The sequence below is a fragment of the Daphnia pulicaria genome, chromosome 7 (genome assembly GCF_021234035.1).
Source record: "Daphnia pulicaria isolate SC F1-1A chromosome 7, SC_F0-13Bv2, whole genome shotgun sequence".
In the NCBI taxonomy this organism is placed as follows: domain Eukaryota; kingdom Metazoa; phylum Arthropoda; class Branchiopoda; order Diplostraca; family Daphniidae; genus Daphnia; species Daphnia pulicaria.
This window is the reverse complement of record NC_060919.1, coordinates 13,127,486-13,136,884: the sequence shown is the minus strand read 5'-3', so window position 1 is coordinate 13,136,884 and position 9,399 is coordinate 13,127,486. Positions and strand designations below refer to the sequence as shown.

At 35.1% G+C, this 9,399-nt stretch overlaps 1 long non-coding RNA gene across 2 annotated transcripts; it reads left to right on the top strand.

Moving 5' to 3' along the window:
- Positions 1-742: 742 nt before the first annotated feature.
- LOC124348386 lies at positions 743-2,426 on the top strand. Of its 2 annotated transcripts, none has more exons than XR_006919963.1 (3): positions 743-1,033; positions 1,997-2,084; positions 2,140-2,426. It is a non-coding gene; the product is annotated as an uncharacterized LOC124348386 (long non-coding RNA). The 2 variants fall into 2 exon arrangements; XR_006919964.1 differs by lacking the exon at positions 743-1,033 and adding an exon at positions 1,848-1,916.
- The last annotated feature ends 6,973 nt before the right edge of the window (positions 2,427-9,399 follow it).

Below are 9,399 nucleotides of genomic sequence, written 5' to 3'. Positions count from 1 at the left end.
ACGCAGCCACTAAAACAAAGGACCATGCCTGCCACAAACTGGGTTATAAGACACTGCCATTTGTTCTTATGGATCAAGTCTATTTTAGAGGACCCATTCTTACTTAATTTTAACTCTACTCTACTTTAACTGAACAACACTGTAACTTAATAAAGAAAGTAATGAATACACTTCATTCCATAAGGATGGTACGTGATGTACTGAATATTGGAATATTGAAAATTGTTGCCAAAGCAGTGTTGCCAAAAATATAATACAACGTTGCCGCTCTTTAATATAAAGTAAATATTTAGTAAAGTGCAGTGAAGTACTGTTCTTCCTGTACTACAAATACTTAACTTTACTAAATACATAATTTTTCTAAATACTCTACTATACTGCATCAACTTTACTTTACTACATACTATACTGTACTAATTTGCTATGTGTTAAAGCAAATCTATTCTACTATTTGCCGCACCTTAAAGGTTGTCTTATGGTTGTGCGGAAGAGTGCTGAGCTGTAAAACTTGTGGATAATGGTTCAAACATCAAAATGTTCTCACATTTATTTAACTGCCACATTGACATATTTTTTATTATAAGTTAAACTTGTAAAATTTGTAATAACCTCATTTGTAACTAGTTAAGTATGGGTATAGTATAGTACAAGAAACATTTCGTGTTGATTAGTAGTTAGTTTAGGGTACTTTAGTGTAGTTAAGAATAATTAAAGAAAAGTATTGGCTTAGTATAAGAAACAATTCTTTGCTGATTAGTAGATAGGGTTGGTTTCAAGGGGGCGTTTGATTTTGGTGAATGAAAATGTTCAGTATTGTTGAATATTTGGCTCGTGTTGGTTGTGTTTACGCTTCAGTGAACGGAATTCAAAGTCCAAATTAATTGATTTCTTCAATTCATCTGCCAGTGCAATAATTAAGGGATATGCAACTCCTTTAAAAGAATATTACTGTAAGTTGAGGGGAAATATGTCTAGCGAGAAAATTGCGATAGGATTTGACAAGCAATTTCGGACTTCGTTTAAAATTAATATGGTTTGTTACGTTTTATCTTCGATGGATTTGTATAAATATTTGTTAGAAATAGGATTCATAGTCAATGAGAAATCAGCTAAATGTGATTTTTGTTCTGGATATCTAAGTCTGGTATGTAATAATTCAGTAAATAAAATTATTTGAACATTAGAAAGTCATTAGAATTAATTTAGATGTTATGTGAAGATGCGATTGATGGAATAGAATTTAAGTGTAACAATTCCATCCCGGTTTCGGGAAGTAAACTTAAAAGGAAAAGATGTGGTTGGAAATATTCTATTCGAAGGTATCTTGGGTTTTAAAATCACATCTTAAAATTGCAGAAATCTTGAATTCCACTTATTATTGGTGGAATGGTTTCAAAGCTAAATTTATTGAAAATGAAATTAAACATGGTATGTGTATCGATTATACTTTATTTTACTAATACTAAACTTATAATGTTACTTATACTGAACTATACTTAACCAATATTCATTTCTTGCTCATTGTTAGCTCATACAACACCTATAGATTGAGAAAGTTTTTGTCGCGAGGTAGCCGAGGATATAATGATCCACAATTCAGAGAAAATTGGGGGATATGGTGTAACTTATACTTTATTAGCTGTCATTACATTCTCTAGCAGTCGCGCCGTGGAGAAAGGCAGCACGCATAACACAGGGATCCTTGATTGCTTTCAAGGATATGACGTTAAACATACGGTGATGTGTTTAATCACATCTTCCAAATTGGAAACGAAACAGCGTCATTAGATCAGGATTGATTTTCTGCGATAGTGCGCTATATAAATTGATACATACATACATACATACATTAGAGAATGGATAAAACCGGGTACCACTATAATATCGGATTGTTGGAAATCGTATGATAAACCAGAGTCAGCATTGGATACCTATTTAAAACTTTTTATTTACTTAATTTATCTTTAGTTTATACTTTATGTATCTACTAATATAGGGAACACAATGATTACAAGCATCTCAAGGTAAATCATAGGTTACATTTAAAGATCCAGACACTGGCGCACATACCAATCAGATTGAGGGTAACATGAAAAAGAATTACAAAACTTATTATTTCATCATACATAACTTTTCTAGGTCTTTCGAACTTAGCAAAAAAAAGTATGCCACAAACAAATCGTAACAAACAAATGATTAGTAGCTATTTGGCAACATTTATGCTTCATCAAAAATGGCAAGGAATCGATGGGTTTTTAATGTTTATGCAATACGCAGCAAAATTGTATGGATATGGAGTCAAGAGATTGAACAAACTGCATCAACATCAACAAAGCGCGCAAAAAATAATTAATTTTTTTTTTGATTATTCGATTATGTTACAAACGAAATTTAATTGTAAAGCCAATATTCTGCTGATCAATGTTGATATTTTGTTATAGATTATCAGTAATAATGTTACAGATGTATGTATAACTTTAAGTCTAGTAAAGTTGAGTTAATTTATCAGCCAGTCGTTGTTTATTTTCATTACATTACGTTAAATGCAATAGAGATTTAAGAGATAAATGTTTGGCAAAAACAGATTTGTCTTTATTTTTTTTCTTTCTATATAATTTGTTATTAAGGAAAGAACTCATGGATGAGTTTGCAGATTTGCTGATTTCCTCTTTTGAAGCTGGTTTGCCTTTATTTGAGTTTATCGTTTTCCAGGAAGCATTAGCAATTTCTAAAGAAAATTTTATTTGGTACTGTAGATGTTTTCTTGGATGAATTTTCAATAAATAGTTAAGATTTTGTCCACATGCCTCGGATTCATTACTTCTCTTCGTGTAGCTCCTTTCGTCCCTCCACGAAATGATCTTTTGTGAGCTATCAATTGTTAATATTGATTTAATAAAAGTATAGTTTGAGTATAGTTTAGTAGTAGTATAGAAATGTAAATTATTTCTTACTTCTCAAGTAATATTGAGTGCAAATGTTGCTCATAACGTCTCCTACGAACTTGTACATGTTGTACTTTTTAAATTCACTCAGATTTTGAATGATGACAGAGTAATCTTTCAATAACTCATAATTTTTTTCCTGGATGGCATTAATAAAATAATCTGATGGTGAGTTCAATTTTGTTGTGTTAGGGTATTTCTGAAATGTAAATAATAAATTAATAATTGAATATTTCAAAATTTAATTTATTTGTCGTAGGTAATTACCTTCCCTTCTTTATCCTCAATTTCACTTTCAGACTTTTCTTCATCTTCGTCATCCTCGTCATTTGTGTCGTCTCGTGTTTTGTTGTTGTTTGATCCATGCTGAGAATTGGTATCATTTATTGAATCTAAAAGAAGGATTATTATTAATTAATTATAAAACTAAGAGCTGGCTATTACCATTTTCTTCATTTCCTGCATAATCTACGATAACATTCCTTTCCTCAAATTAAATTATTTCTTTAAATTTTAAAAGTTAATGTATTTGTATTGATAAAAATTTTAGCATATTATTATACTTTGTTTCAATTCTCTAATTTCCAATTAGCAGGCTTCCGTATGCTGAGACTAAAAATGAAATGAAATGTATGATTATTTTGTTAAGTTTTTAAATATTTATTACAAAATTCATGGTTGTTTCTGTGAGTTTCAATTTTGTGTGTTTTAATTCATCCGTAAATAAATTGAATCTTTTTAGTGTTGATCATTAACATTTTTGAACCGTACATAAATCTTTGAAACATTTTAATCAAAAGTTAGAGACTGACATTTTACTCGCTCTCTTTAAAAATCACTGTTGGCATTACAACAAGAGAGAAAGAATAGAAATTTCAAAGAGTTTTGCATGCTTTTACTAGTGTTAACTTACATCAAAATCAACTCTTGATCTCTTGATCATTAAAATTTTTGAAGTGTACATAATTCTTTGAAACATTTTAATCAAAAAGTAAGAAATGACATTTTACTCGAGCTCTTTAAAAATCATTGTTGGCATTACAACAAGAGAGAGCGAATAGGAATTTTAAAGAGGTTTGTATGCTTCACATGTTCATTTACCTCAAAATCATCTTCCTGGACTAAGAGATCGTCATAATTTTCTTCCAGCAGAATCAATTGATCAATCAATTAGGATTTTACAGATGGAGTTAAAATTTCTGCCCTATCGTCCCTTTTCTTTTTTAGATTCTCAGAATAAGTGTCATTCTGACTATCAGTAACAATTATTTCATTTTGACTATTTTTTTAATTTGTCTTCTGTTTTGGCATTTTTTAAATCAACTTTACGACTAGAATGTACTTGAATATTGAATTAAAGAACATCTCATAACAAGATTGATAATTTTATGATGTGTTCATGGAAGAATTGGTTTCTTACCCCTGCTTCCTAAGCCTCACAAGATGCTTGAAAAGATCCCTGCAATCATCAGAAGCAGATTGCAATCATGGATCACCAAGAAACTGTTATCAGCAATGGAGATTAGAGTAACAAAACAGAGGATTTGAGTTGGTCATCCATGGAACTTAGATGAAATGGGGGAACATGTTCATTATGTTTACAGTAAGGTTTTTATAAAGCCCTTTTCAATTGACATTCCTCTTTTATCTAAGTCACCTAAAGAATAAGAATTAGGCTACAGAGAAGAATGGACTATCTGAGTCATACAAGAAGATAGTTGAGATGGAAGAACTGAAGCTTGAAAGAAGGGATTACCTAGGACAAAAGGACTCTCCTGTAGAAGATGTCAGAACCTATGAATTCTCTCCAAGCTAGGTAAAGTACTTGTGCGAAAACTCAATAAAGACTTTGAAGAAACTGTGTGGTGCATCAGTGATGGAGTAACTTGAGATTAGCATTCTAAACAAAGGGGGGTCTTACACCTTGGAACAACTAAGAATATCCAAAGCAAGCAGTGCTTTTGAAGAGAGCTGTTACAAGTGTATGATCCAGAAAGTAATTATAGCAGAAAAAAAGCTGCAGAAGCTCTCAGACCTTTGATCTCAGGTTATGCTTGCACTACAGCAATCTAATTTCTGAATATTGCTTTACACAAGGTAAAAAACAAGGTTCCATGCATGTCTGCATATTCAAGAAGTTCCAGCATGGAGGGGTGAGTGAAATTTTTGTCCTCGTGAGAAAATTGTTCAACTAGCTATTGAGGAAAATAAGTGTTTTGTGGTTGTGTTTGTGTTTTGTATGGCGCCACGATTCCCAGTCTGTAAAAGAATCTTCTTGGGAAGAGTGGGCCCAACAACACCCAGCAGACCTATACGTCGTTTTTATCCAACAAGTCAATTGATTGCTGCCTAACTCTAGTTGGGGGTTTGTTGCAGGTTTAGTATTAGACACTTCAACAGTAAGGTTCGTTTAGTAGGTTCGTAGGACCATTAGAGTTGGTGGCTGGTCTCTAAAGGACAATTAGGCTTGCATCGATCTGCTGCCTCCAGCCAGTAGGTAGCTTCATATTCTCAATAACACGTCCATTTTTCTTCCTTTCTCCCCAGGTGATAACTCTGGTGTGAACAAAAGCCTTCTTCCACTAGTGTCGTCTCCTCCGTAGTCTCAATTGTGAGCTTTTTCTTCTCTTCAGTCTTATTGTTGGGAAATCTTGCAATTACCCATCTTCATGTCCTCCCCAGATCAGTTGAATTGACACCCTTCCAAAGGTTGTATTAAAAACCAATCAGCCACGCAAAGATAGGGAAATCCATTAAAAATATCCCATTCCCAGTATCATTGAGCCTTATCAACTCTTCTTCTAAAGCTGGAACACTGGATATACATTTAAGCTAAGAAGATTATAGTGAATAAGGAGCCGACCAATCTGGAAAAATTCCCTGCTCCTCCAATTCAAGCTAAAATTTCCTCCACCAGATAATACGTTGGTGAGATTTGAAGCCAATTTCTTGGTGATTGTAACCCATTTTTGATCAATTTGCAATTCTTGCAGAAGGTGAAATCTGATTAAAATACAGACACTGGTAGAGTAGTGATGATGTTTTGACTGAGTCATAGATCCCAACAATCTCAGGGAATATGCTTCCAAATTTGTAGCAGACTGCTAGTATTACATTCGAAACAGTGACTCCGTGGAATGTGGATGCATGGTAACTAGTCGAAATCTCAGAGTCATCTGAGGAAACAGCAAGATCAAATACAACCGTATTTTCTTTGCAGTCTCCTGTCAGTTGGCGCTTTCTTGATCTATTTCTCATCTTAAGACTGGTGAAATTTCTCAGTTCATGACTGTGCAGTGGAGTAAAATTGAGGTGTAATGACGTATTCCCTGCATCATCCTAGTTTCAACTCTGATATACTGCGACTTAGGGCCATTGAGCCAACTAGCACCACTATCTCTAAGGCCCCACTAGAAGTGGGAGGTCTTGGATTTTTAACCACTATTTCCATCAAGTGTGGATCAATCATGATTAGCTTCCTTGTAAACATGGATATCCCTCTTATTATTAGAGCATAACTCAATGAGTATGAGAGCCAATTTTGTTGTAAAGGGACCTTGATTCCACTCTTGCGCATTATCAGATTTTGCAGCATTGATGACTGGTTCAGACTTCTTTGCTTTCTTATCATAGCAGTTATTCTTGCGTCCTTTGAACTCTGGATTTGTCATGGTCTTGTATGGGAACATTTTGTAAATGTCTATGGTAATGGTCTCTATGGCCTGCTGAGCAATCCTCTCTTCAACTCCTAGCACATAAATCTCGCGCAAGCCGCCATGCTGGGATTTCTTGAACAAGCAAACATTCTCTGCTTTCTGTGTCTCCACTTTCGATAAGGCAGGTTTGAATAAGTGGATGCTAAGTGTTGAGTCCTCTGCAACAATTTCGGGTCTGACAGCCTCCATCACCTTCTTCCTCTTGTAGACCCTTCACTTTTCAAACTCATACCAGTCCTAATTGAAAGCACTACTAGCTTTTAGAGTGCCTAAGTTCTCAATTGTGTTTTCCCCTATTAAATCCAACACTGATTCCTCAATCTGCTTCATATTGGATGGTCCATGGATTTGCATCAAGTAATCTTTTGACTGTCTGCACAAAAACTTGATCCAGGAGGAGGAGAAATCATGAGTCATCACAGTAGCTAGATCAGGGTATTCCTTTCCAAGGTATTTATCTTGTTTTGGCCTCTTCTCTTCCATTTCCAAAATTTCCTTGTACAACACAGAAGTAGCATTACGCTCTGCAGTCTCATTTTTGTTTTTAAGGTAGCCAAGATAAATAATGATGTAAGCTGGTAGGGGTTGATCAGGAATGCACCAGTGAACATGTTGAAAATTCCAGGCCACTTCAATTTTTTGATTTAGTAGCTATGTTGAAACCATTCTGTTGACAGATCCTCTTCATAGCAGAAGTTAGCTTGTTGGTGACCCACACCTGTAGTCTGCTTTGGAACACTGTGTGTAGCTTCTTGATCATCTTTTAAGGTCTGGGAAGTAGAGGAGCGAAGACGAAACCTTCCAAGAACACACACCTTGAGAAAGTGACCACTTTTTTGAGTCTTTTCATTCAAGAAGATTAATTACACAAGTGGATAAAATCTTAGAAGCTTCAAGGCTGCTGGAAGATTGCATGACTTCTGAGAGACTATAACGTGGAGGTGTTCACTGACATCCGTCAACCGGATATTGAGCTCTCTAAACCACTCTCTCTTCGTAAGCTAGCAATTGTCTAGGACCTATATCATGGCATTCAAAGTTTAGGGCTGGTATTTCGGGAGACGCCTGATTCTAAGCATCCGAAATAGATGGCAAAATTGGTGTTTCGTCCACTATTTTGGGTGTGATCGGGCGTCTTGGTGGGTTACCCTGTTAAGTTTAGAGTAGTTGTGGAGTGGTATGTCAAACCATACTCACATTTAATTAGAAGATTAAAATGGTGATTCAAAATCTATGTCTTGCATCCTCGTCTATTTCACACACACTGATCATAAAACACAACAAAAAAGGGATAAGACGATAAGAGCGAAATAACAATGAGAATATAGGAGGCGACCTATCGGGGGCCCCTAAGACAATAGTATAGATGTGACAGCAAGGTGATTCGGCGTATGGATCGTGTAGTTGTGGGCTGTTTGGCCATTTTATTTCATAAGAATACACTACTGGTTCATACTCTCGAATGCTGATCTTGTTTCTCTACCTCTTGTTGAGGACCTTTTTCTTCCTTGTGGTGTTGGATGTCTGAAACGGGTTCAAAGGGCTTTTTCGATCACTGCTCGTCTGTATGCTTCGGCAAATTTTGGTTTCGTTTTCAATTGGTAGCCGTTTCAGTTGAGTCAGAGTTTTCTGAATGTCAAATTAGTGCATGTATAGCTTGTTGTCGAACACTCCCCCCTCTGCTGAGTGGGCTTGGTAGCCTAGTTCGTACTGGGCTTAGTGTTTTCCGGCTTTTGCCACACCTAAATCGAATTATGGATGAGATGCTTTGCCACCGTAGCTTAAACGAGTCAGTCCGTGCCCCTTTCTCCAAAGCGCTTGGACGTAGGATTCACTGTTAGTTGGGATTTACTTATTCTGGGAAAGTTTCTATTGCACGGCTTCGACTTTTTTTGGCTCTGCCGGCCGAGCGTATTCTTATCACGATAACTTAAGGATCGTGAGGAGGAAGATTAAAATAATGGCATAACTCTATAAATGAATTAATAACTCGATAACTTAAAAGGTTCCAGATTTTTCTGATTGGCATCTCTATTGCAAAAAATTTCCAGTTGATGTACAGTTACTCCCATAAAAATCCGACCACCCTTTTAAAAAAGAAATGTCGCCTATCGTTTCGTGGTGGAACTAAGTTCTCAATAAACATTGTGGTAGGTCATGGTTTTTATTTCATTTATTGAAACTTAACAAACGCCAAGAATGGATGCTGGTGCCTTGTAATTTATGGATTCATTTTGAAGACCTTCAAGTGGCGAAGGAATTCTTTGACTCGTTAATAACAGCTAACAATTGCGCAGAGAGGGGTATAAAGCCAATTGGCGACTATAAAGACAGTTGCTTTGATATAAAAGAAAGAGAGTCCCTTGCTCAGCTAGTTGAACAACACCGTTCCAATTTCAGTATCTCAAATATTAGTAAAGAAGCAATGGAAATGTTATAATAGCACAAAAACAATACGTATGTACTTTTAAGCAAAATATAATTATTTTTCCTTTATTGTGCGTAAAGATAAAAAAAGAGGTGGAAATCTAAAATTTTAAGTAAACTTGCCTCATAGATGTAGCTAACGAACGGCCAAGCGCCGTTTAAATTTATTTGGTTTTAATTCTGTTTTTAACCAAAAATATCTGAAAAAAAATGAATTTCAACAAAACACAAAAATTATACTGGCGAGTGGGGAAAGATTATTTTATTTTAGAAATCTAAGACTTACGAGATAGAAAGATAGTTATTTATTT